The sequence below is a fragment of the Strigops habroptila genome, chromosome 8 (genome assembly GCF_004027225.2).
Source record: "Strigops habroptila isolate Jane chromosome 8, bStrHab1.2.pri, whole genome shotgun sequence".
In the NCBI taxonomy this organism is placed as follows: domain Eukaryota; kingdom Metazoa; phylum Chordata; class Aves; order Psittaciformes; family Psittacidae; genus Strigops; species Strigops habroptila.
The window spans coordinates 46,356,336-46,367,585 of NC_044284.2; the positions used below are offsets into that span (position 1 = coordinate 46,356,336).

General features: G+C 35.5%; 1 long non-coding RNA gene across 1 annotated transcript; it reads left to right on the forward strand.

The window, feature by feature from the left end:
* The first annotated feature begins 201 nt into the window (after positions 1 to 201).
* Positions 202 to 8,834, forward strand: LOC115611591. Its single transcript, XR_003992638.2, has 3 exons — positions 202 to 392; positions 1,096 to 1,159; positions 5,285 to 8,834. It is a non-coding gene; the product is annotated as an uncharacterized LOC115611591 (long non-coding RNA).
* Positions 8,835 to 11,250: the final 2,416 nt, after the last annotated feature.

Sequence of the window (11,250 nt, forward strand, 5' to 3'; positions counted from 1 at the left end):
CTGAATCCTCAAATGTAGCTTAACAATATATGATCATAAAATAACAGATATTAATATTGAAAAAACCCAAACCTGTAATAAGATTAAACTGGAAGGATTGTGAGATTGTAAGGCAAATCAGATTACTTTGCTCAGGATTACCGCTGTGCCTGCTAATTATCACAAGTAATTATTGTCACAAGCAATTTTGTGATCATTTGTGTTGTGGACATGCACTTTTGAACTTTTTTTTTAACCTTTGTTTATTGTTGTACTTTAGGTGGAATCCGCTAAAACCAGCAACTGGATGTTGTTGGATCAAGTTTCGAACTCTGTTAAAAAAAGAATGGCTCAAGACCAGATGTATGGATCCTAATGTTTTCCAAGCCTGGGATTATGCTTTTAAACTGAAGGTAGACTTTGATCTAGTAAATAATTACTTGTTGTTTAACAGCTATCTTACCAGTGGTCTAATTAAAATTACAAGATTTTTCACATTTGGCAGGTTAGATGTGCTTATATGATATATAAAGCTGAGGACTTTGTAGCTGTCTTTGACTTCAAAAATAAAATAAAAACTAGCATAGTTTTCAACAGCTGCACGAAGATCCCAATGTAGATGCTGTGTTTATAGTTTAGGCCTTTATTCAGTTGGAAGATATATTTCATTATCTATCCTATTTCTAAATTTTTACATAAGTTATGATTTCAGTTAACTATATTAAAGATTATGGAAAATGACAGAGAGATTGGAATATTGATTTATTTTTAGATAAATCAATATTTGTCGTTTTCATTGTAGCTTTAAAAAACTCCAAGTCACAAGACATACAGTAATTCTATTTAAAACTTTATGGTATTTCCCTATTCCATTGCTTAAAATATAAATTTCCCTTTGAGAAAATTGTAGCTGCTTTTAATAAGAATATGTCAACCTGTGGTGCAATATAACAGTTCTTTTAGATCTGTTTGGATTACTTTACTTTAGATAGATCAGTCTGATGGGTTTTTTAAGGAATTTTTAAAATATGAGAATGTTAACCTAATAATATACTTGAAATACAAAGTTTAGATCCATATTTGACTTTTTAAAATTGATCTGGTGTTCCATTTCAGGATTAGAGACAGAGATTAAAAGTATTCAAGGAATTGCTGCCTGATTGCCTGAAAATCTCTAATGGTATGTATGTGTCCATGCAAGAGGGAATAAATGGTCAAATGACTTTTTATCCCTTATTGCTAATTCTGTTCTCTCCCAGTGCAAGAGCTGAATCAGACCTTTAGTCACCCATTAGGTATTAAGTTTAAGTATTTGTGGCTGGAAACAATTGAGATTGAACCATGGCCCTTTAGGGTTTCATTTGCCTCTCCTTATCGAGCTTTTCTCTCTGACAGAGTTTTTTTAGCTTTTGAAGTGTGACCACAAAAAGATTCAGAGCTAGAGTATTAGCACTACCACTCTAATGAGTTTATGTAAATTCTGTGCAGAAAAATGATTTTTCTGAAAATAATTTGATCTAATTAAAGGGATATGAGTGTTGCATGCTGAGTACAACATGTATGTATGATGGCTTCTTTTCATCTTGCCATGGACGGACTTTATCAGTTGTTAGCTCCCATAGAGAACTAAGGTGCAAATATTTTTTGCAGATCAGTATATGGCAGTGATGCTCATCATTGACACGTTTGTTGTTGCTAGAGAGTGCATATTTGTGATTTTGATAAATCTTGTATTTTTATCACTTGTAGAATCCTTATTGCAGTCATCTCTAGCTTACATGTCCTGAGTTCCCTAAATGAATGCCATCTTATAAAACACAGTATATAACCACATGAAAATAAACCTGCAGGAGCTAAAATTACCTTTAGAAAAAAAATAGAAATTAATTCTTTATCACAACAGATGTGTTAGAGGCTGAATCGTACATTATTTAAATTATAGAACATTTGTAATTGCCTTTTCTATCCTCCTTCCATTTAAGATGCTTTTTCCTGTACCCAAAACAGTGAATAAAACTAAATCAAACAGTACATTAAATGGCTGGAGAAGAGACTGAATATCATCTAGCATGCAGCACTGAAGAATTATAGCCATAATTTGGCATATAGATTGCCTCTAATTCCCGTATGCATTATTTTGTTAACATATATATACTACTGTCAGCATAATTCATTATGAATTAGAAAAGTGAAGGAAACTCATCCAAAAACTAAATGGGAAGAGTAGCAAGTCAGAAGGGAATCTGGATTGCTGACAAACTGGGACAAGTAATGACAGTGGCTTGGTCACTAATGCAATCTGAAATAAGGTGCTTGTCCTCTCTTTCAGGGAGAGGGGGAATTAATGATAAAATCTGGAGCCAGCACAGTCTGTGCATCTGTTAAGTGGTTCAAATGCAGCAGAAACTGATTATAGAATTTCTCTCTATATATTCTTAAAAGGAGAAAAGACCCCAAGGCAATTCAGTGAATCCTCAAAGTAAGCCTGGCAACACATGACACTGCAATTCAGATTTAAACCAAAGACTCTACTTCTTCAAGTATAATGGGTCTGCTGGATTTCTAGGCCTGTTCAGCCTTTCACGCCTCACAGAAATCTTTTGGAAAAGTAGCCAAGTACTAAAACATTAAGAATTTCTATCTAATAGTAATACATATTTTTCATCAATCTCCTGCTCGCCAATATCTAGGGTCTGCTGTTTACTTGAGGTCACTTCTTTTTGCTACTCAAAATTAAAACAGAGCCTGACATAGTAACAACAGGAAAGGAAAAGAGAACACTAGCTCTGAGGGTAATTTGGTGATGTGAGTTGAGCTGTGTCCAAGGCCACAACAAATGGTGGAGATCTGTGGTTTCTATATCCAAAGCACACCAAAAGAGATTTGGCCAGAGCCAGAGATCACACCTCAGGATATGGACTATTTGTTCTAGGTGAGATCAGAACTCACAGATTATCATGCTTCTTGGCTTCATCTTTCTGCATCAAAGCCTATATAGACTATATTCATTAAACAATACTGATCAGTAGTTAGCTGTGACCTTCAGCTGTGTTCGAACTAATTCTAAAATATGATAACATTTCTGTTTCTGTGAGAAACCTTTTATTAATTTTGACTTCTGTTTTCTTTACATAAAAGGATTTAATTAGCATGGTTTTTATTTTTTCTGCACTCAGATGAAAATATATAGATTGTGAAAGAAGCAGACAGAAGCATTTTAAAAGTGTCTAAAGGAAGTACTCATTTCTCACTGTGTTGTCTTGTATTTTACTAAAAATCCTTACTCAAATGGAAAAGAAGTATATTTTTCTGTACTCAGAAAAATCAAATGATATCTATAATTTGTATGAACTTAGTCTTTAATGGAAATAGGCTGCCATTTTTAATGTTTACCTAGAGTATGACACTTCATTACTTATTTTTCTCTTGAAAAAAACCCCAGTGTTTAATTTTGGTAGATATTTTTGGGTGCGTCTGACTGTTACAAACAAAGCCATAAATAAACATGCAGATCTGTCAATATATCATTGTTTTCCTAATCACAAAACTGCATTTCAGCTGCTTCTGATTGCTGTTATTATAAATTATACAGAACTTGAAAACACCAATTAATTATGAAGAACTAAAAATTAAAAAATGCTTCATTTTAAACTTTGGATTTTTGTAAGCTGGCATCTTCTATACGAACTTTAGAGTTTGGTTTTCCAAAAAGAAAATTGAAGAATAACTGAAGTATTAGGGCTTTCCAAGAATTTGTCAGTTAGATTTAGATATGCTGTAAATTAAAAATTGCCCATAGCTGACTGGAATTAGCAGATGCTTTGAGTAGCTGTAGCTAATTTAGGCATCTAGTGTCTTATTCCTTGTGATTTACAAAAAAGTCAGACTAGTCTTGTTTACACCTAGTATTTCATGTCTTGAGATTTCTCTAGTACTTTATTTTGTTTCTGGTACTGGACTATCATAAACAATTTGCAGGAGGATAGGATTAAAGACATCAAAGATGTATTCCTCCATTTCTGTTTTGCTTAAACTTCACCTTTATCTACCTTTTCTATGCTGCAGAGAACATCCCTATAGTTCAAAAATGTACATCTTTAAACTGCTTTTCCCTTTGAAAATATTACAACATTTATGCATTTAATGAAAGGTTTTGAAAAGACCCTGACTACTGCATTTCAGCTGCAGGAGAGCAGGATTATGGAGACATGGGCACAGAAAACCTACAGAGAGGTTGGGGGTATGTAAATCACAATTTCCAGGCAAAATGTTGAAAAATTATTAGACACCAAAAATGAGATTTTTGAAGTGTATATGAAGACCTATGGTCTCTTACTTTTAACTGTCCTTACTCCTTGTATATGTGCATATAAGTTGATAGCATTCCCAGACCTACTGCTACAGTGCTTTTGCCTTTATTCTCAACATACATTTGCTGCCATCTTCTATATCACTTTTGCAGTCTACAACCCTCACCTATACAACTGTAGTGAACTGCTTCTCATCCTTCCACCCAGATCCTGGGCTCACACTCTTTCTGCTCTTGAATATGGCCAGAAAATGGAAGACAATACGCTTCTCTCAATGGGGCAAAATCCACATGTTTTCTGTGCAAAGCAGGAGCTGCTCCTTTTCTTTGGATGGAACTGGTTTGCTTAGGACTATTGAAAACTTTGCTGTTTCTATTACAGCTACTAGTCATACGTAACATAGACAGATGGGCAATTGACTGAAGGCAGAGGTTTTCTGCTTCAAAGAGGGCTGGAACTGTATAAAATTTGCAACATATATTCCAGCATGAGCCTACACCATGCCATTCACTTGCCAACAAATCAGCAGAAGGAGCAAAGCAGTCAAAGCAGGGAAATATCTTCACCTACGTACTTACGAAACTCCCTCTTGTTGTCTTTGGTATCTGTGGCCAGATTCAATTCCGCTTGGGCTTCAGCTTTCCTAACTGTGTCCCTGGATAATCAGATAATATCTCTGTATTTCTCACAGGTTAACCATCCTTGCTTTCACCCTCTGTGTGCTTCTTCCTTGTGTTTGAGTTTGGCGAGGAGCGCCTTGTTCATCCATGCAGGCCTGCTGGCATTTTTGCTCACTTCTGACTTGGTGGGATGGACTGCACTTGAGCTTGAACTAGGTGATCCTTGAATACCAACCAGCTTTCTTGGGATCCTCCTCCCTCCAGGAAGGAGGGGCCCCACAAGACTTTTCCAAGAAGATCTTTGAAGATGTTAAAGTCTGCTCTCCTGAAGTCCAGAGCTGTGACCTTGCTTTTTACCTTCCTCTTTTTCCTCAGGACTCTGAACTCCACCATCTCATGAGCACTGCAGCCAAGGGTGCATTTGACCTTCATGTCCCCAAAAAGGCCCTCACTGTTGGTGAGTATGAGGTTCAGCAGAGCATGTATCCTTGTTGTCTCCTCTGTCACTTGGGTGAGGAATTGTCTTCGATGCACACCAGGAACCTCCTTGATTGTTTATGCCTGCTGTGTTGTCCCTCCTGTAAATATCAGGGTGGTTGAAGTCCTTCATATGGACCAGGACCTGTGAACATGAGGCTGCTCCTACCTGTCTGTAGAGGGCCTCACCACTTGTTCTTCCTGGTCAGGCAGCTTATAGCAGACACCCACTATAATGTCACCTTTACTTGCCCTCACTTTAATTCTAACCCATAAATTCTCAGTTGACTCCTTGTCCATCCCCAGGAAAAGCTCCACGCACTTCAACTGCTCTCTCACAGCAAGAACAACTCCCCTTCCTCTTTTTCCCATCCTGTCTTTCCTCAAGAACCTGAATCCCTCCATTGCAATAAGCCATTCATGGGGGCCATCCCACCACATCTCCATGATCCCGATAAGACTGTAGCCTTGCAATTGCACAGGTTGAGAAAACAGGCACAGTTGTGCACCTGGGTTTCTTAATGTGCATCAGTTGGACCTCCATTCAGACACATTAAATCATTCCATCAATTTCTTATTTCATACTGTTATATTTTAGCACAAATCATCTCAGTACAGTCATTGAGACAAATAGCACACCTTTTCATTTCATCTCATTCAGTCTGTCTCCTTTCTTATATTTTTTATATTAAGATTCATTCCTGTAACTGTGACATTTTATGGATGTTCATCCACTTATCAACACTTAAATGTATCATTGGGATAGGTCAAGTAGTCCTTCATTATAATAGAAAGTGTATATATATTCCAATTCCTTTTTATCTGCTAATGATGTGCTACAATTGTCTTGTAAAATCATATTTGATGCGGATTCAGCTTACCACACTTACATTGGGGGAAAATCTATTGAAATACCCTTACATTTGTATGCTTCTCATTGATCACAGATGTCATGGCTTCATAATAAACATCTGAAAAAAAAAAAAGTTAATCTCTCATAGGGGGAAAGAAAAACCATCAGCATTCCAAGGCAACTAAGCAGTGACAGATTTGGGTTGTTCGTCTCATCTTTTTTGTTTACCATACAGTTTAAGATATTGAACTTTGTGATTAATGATTTCCTAAAATATAATCTCCTAGAATTACCTTTCATTGTCAGTGCAGCTGAAAACATGATCATTCCTCTTAAGGAGTTACTAAGAGAATTATCTATATTTTAAAGAGACTTGAATTCATCACTTTCTGATTTTTTTTTTTTCCAATTGCCTTTTATCTTTCTGCACTTTTTCATTAGAAGGTAGAATAACATTATCTCAGGTACCATAATCCAAGAAAATATTGCTGCAGCTTAGATTCATTAGGATCAAATATTCTTTCTCTTTTTGTTTCAGTGAAAACTGTTACCTATTTGTGAAAATAAAATATAAATACGAGCTGGGTGTCACTTGGATTAATTAGACCTCTGCCTCCTTTCTTTTCTGTCTTGAAAAAAAAAAAAAACCCACAAAAAAACCCCAAAACTGAATTAACATTTTAAATAAGGTTTGCCAAGAATAATCCACTGCACATTTTTAGAGACAGAAAGCTGAGATAACAGTTAATTACTTCTTAACAACACAGAAATTAAAATTACATAACAAGTTTTTCCTCCTAGTTTCGGTGTAAACTCTAGCCAGCCAGAGTTTTGGGGTTTTTTTTAACAGATGGAACAAAGGGGTTTTGTTCTTTTTTCTCTTCTGGCACAAGCTAAAACATTATAATTATATATATTAGGTGATATAGCTAAAAGCACCAACCCTGAGGGATTTTTACAAATCATTTTGGCTCAACAAGGAGGTTTAAAAGGAATATTTTTGGATGTAAAATTCCATAAGAGGAAGTCCCCATTAACTTCAGTAGATTCTGGCTGCATGGCAAACTGACATTTTATGTGTGTATATATGATGTATGCCTGTGTACAGTATGCAGCACATGTATATATGCAACATGTATTCAGAGAATTTGCAGAGAGTCAAAAGACATGTCAGCTGTCTTGCTCACTGTAATGCAGTGCTAACTTTGAAGCTCCAAAATATCAGGAGACATTGTTCAAATCATTAATATATTTTTTCATCTGCTCAACATAATGCCACAGTATGGGTTAAATTTTAATTTCTATTCAAGAAGGAAGTCCATTTTCCTTAGTTAATGCTACTAAAGTGTGCCCTAGCTATCCACAGAGTGTCATTATTTAATATAAAATCCAGTGATCCCTTGGAAGCCAGCACAGGAGTCTTCCTTAAATTATGTGTGCCAGGACTTTGCCACGGCTAGTTTCCGATAGCTTTAGTACCACACTTCTATTACTTCCCTTGGGAAACAATTTGGCAGTTAAAATCTCTTTATTAGGAAGCTTTCTCTGATAACTTCAGTCTGCTTTTTTTGACTGCTCAGCATGAGCACATTTGTCCTATTATGTCTCAGTGCATAAAAGACTTAACAATCAGTCAAAATATGAGAAAGTAAGAGAATGTGACTCAAGAGTGAATTTGCCAAAGAAAGGGAGAGAAAGAAAGATGCAAATCCATGAAGGCTACCATTCAATATATCCTTCTAGCCCTTTAGAAGGGTTTCTTAAATGTGTATTAACATAGACAACAGCTTATGTCCTCTTCTGAATGTAGGTGGCATGTGAACTGTGAGCCTGAAAAAAGATTTCTTTTTCATTGGAGAAAGAAAACCTATACTCTTTTGAAAACAAACTTTTGTGATGAATAAAGTTGTTTTGTCTACTATATGAAAATACACACATACGTGGTTTTGTTTATGTTTTCAGTGAAGGTTTATACATATTTTTACTTCAGAAAATATCAGGTATACAATGGAGTAAGATTGCTTACAGCTGCCCTAGACAAGGTATCATCAATTGGTATTAATTTATTACACTGTTTCAAATCATGTAGTCCAAGCTCTATAGTATTTCTAAGAGTGATATGCTTTTAATGTAACTATCAACATTCTTAGCAGACAAGTCAAAACAGTTCTCCAATCACATTTTAGGCTCAGTTTTGCAGTTTTCAAAACTGCAATTGTTTATTACAAATATGTATTAAAAAGGTAAATATATAGTTAATGTGAAATTTTCAGAAAGCAGTTATTGCTTGTATATCTTGTTTTCAAAATCCAAGCTGTGTCTATTAATCTTACGGTGTTAATATAGCGTACATTCTAACCCAGAAATCAGAGTGATATTTACTGTACTCTATATACAATAAATCACGTACCACTTTGCTGATGAATCCTGTGTTACTAAAATTCTGCCACAAACCTAAAGAAGAGATGAGGATGACTTCTCTATTTCAAATTGAGTTCAACCCACCTCTAGATATTAAATCATTCTTGTCAGGAACAGCTTTTATCACTCATACTCCTTGGAAATTATAAAATACCTAAAAGCACAGTTTCTGCCACTGGAAAGGAATCAGATCGATAAAAAATATGTATTATACTATTATATTGAATATATATTTTCAAAAATAAAATTCATGTATATACAAAGATGCTTGTGTATTTTTTAATTTCCCTCTATTTAATTTTTTTCCCACTGCAACTTAAAGATTGTGTACTTTTAAATTATTGAGACAAATTTAGAATTTGTACAAGTATTAACACTGAAATTCTTCTAAGTATAATTATCGATTGATGTTAAATCATTATTTAGTTATGAACTTCTTTATAAAAACATATTTTAGTGTTAATAAAATATGTTATTACATTAATGCTTCCGTATCTGTGATACTAAGTACTATAATGTTTATGTCAAATACTAGTAATACATGGAGCTTATCATGGATGGAAAGCTACTGAATTACATAGCAGTGTCATATCACTGAAGACTTCATTAACATAGACATGCTGTATAATTAAATATCTCTGATGTAGCATGCCAGTTTTGTTGCATCTTGTGTGAAATTCATGCAACTACACATTGAATTGGTGCCAATTCATTATCCAATGTATGAATGAGCAAACAGGCATAGGAAGCTTACTCAGTCTTTATCAATTTTTCAAAACCATTTATCCACTCTCTATTAATAATGTTTGTTCTTAAAGTGTACCGCACAGAGGAGTAATGTCAGGCAAAATGCAAACAGTGAAGACGACAGGAGGCAGTAATTAAAGGTTGGCTTGGTCACAAAATCTTTTAAAAGTGTTACATAATGTATTTTAAAATAGTGGGGGTGGGTTCCACAAAAGACTTTCCTTGACTTTATGTAGATCAGAGTGTGTGTAAGTTGTTATGTACAGCATATTTCAGAAGCAGGTGACAACATGAGCATGTGTAGATGTGTGGACGTGAACACATTTCTCTAGAGTGTTGTAGTTCCCATCTGTTGCACTGTGATCCCCTCCCATCTGAGACCATTTCCTGTGACTTCTCATTCTACTTGAAAATAGGGACTGCTGATTCATCCCTAGAATGTGTTCTGTTGTAAAAAGGTAAATCTTTCGGAAGGGCAGAAAAAGAAGGCATTGAAACAGAGACTGTTTTCATCTGTAGTCATCCTTAACAACTTCCCTGTGTAATTTCATTTGTAAATATGTGGGATTTGTATGGTGATTAATTTTGCCCCTAAATTCTTCCACAGCTCATCTGTTATTTATTCTGTGCATCCTGCAAACAGCAACTTTGGGATTTTTTCAGAGGCGTGGTGCATGAAAATAGGACAGGCAAACAATGGAACAGATTGTATAGAGAGTCTGTGCTGTCTCCACCTTTGGAGGTTTTCAAGGCCTGGCTGAACAAAGCCCTAAGTAACCTGGTCTGAACTGCATTAGAGGACCTTCCAGTGACTGTATGATTTTCTGAAAATGGGAAGAGAAGTGGAGGAGTGAAAGGTGCTCTAATGAAATAGGATAATCACAACAAGAAGTACAGCTGTTAGGAAAAGAGGAGTTTATGAATTTTGTGTAATGAAGTAAGTATCTCAGTTTACCTGTAGGATGTTCCCTGATATATCAGAATGATATATCTGAATGCCTGAAATTAAATCAAAGGAAATGTAAGAAAGCAAATACACATGGCAGATGTAAATTCCCTGCTGGAATGAATACCAAAAGGTCATTAGAAATGCTTCTGGCTTGACACCTGGTAGGTTGCAAACATTTATAATGAATCAAACTAAAGATTTGGGATTTGATGATTAAAGGGCATAAGAGAGCCTTAAAGATACTAGTCAAATGCCGGCAGTGAGTAGAGGATGAGTAGATGATGAAGATGTCAAGAGTGCCACAGACTTTGAGACAAGGAAAATGCTTCAACAGTACAGGCTGTCCCTCCTAAACTGGAGACTGAAGTCACCAAGCTAACAACAGCTTAATAAACCTTGTCAAGAAAGATAAAGGTTTAGGAGAAATACACAAAAAAAAAAAAGAAAAAAAACAAACCCAAAAAAACCCTCAATCCCTCAATACACTTCCTGAGCTTGTCTTGTACCATTTTAGATGAAAGAATAAAAATAATCCAGTTTGTAGAAAATATCTGTTAATCAGATCACTGTATACTGTCATTCATTTAGTGCTGAGCTCTACTGAACCTGTTGCATTGTCATAATTGGAGATAGATGTAGCTTTTATACAGGAAGGTCTCAGCATGATTGTAAGTCTTGGTCTACTCTTGCGAAAGGTGAGACCTGTTACCTGAGTAGCTCATTGAGACAAAGGAAAATTTATCGTTTAGTAACATGAATGAAGTAATGCATGGCAGCTAGATTAATTTTATTGAAGCACTGTTTAAAAGCTGTAGCTTTTCTAGTATTACAGTTTACTAAGAAACAAAAGTTCCTTAGGCAAGTTGAGAAAAGCCTCACAGGTAGCTGAGGACT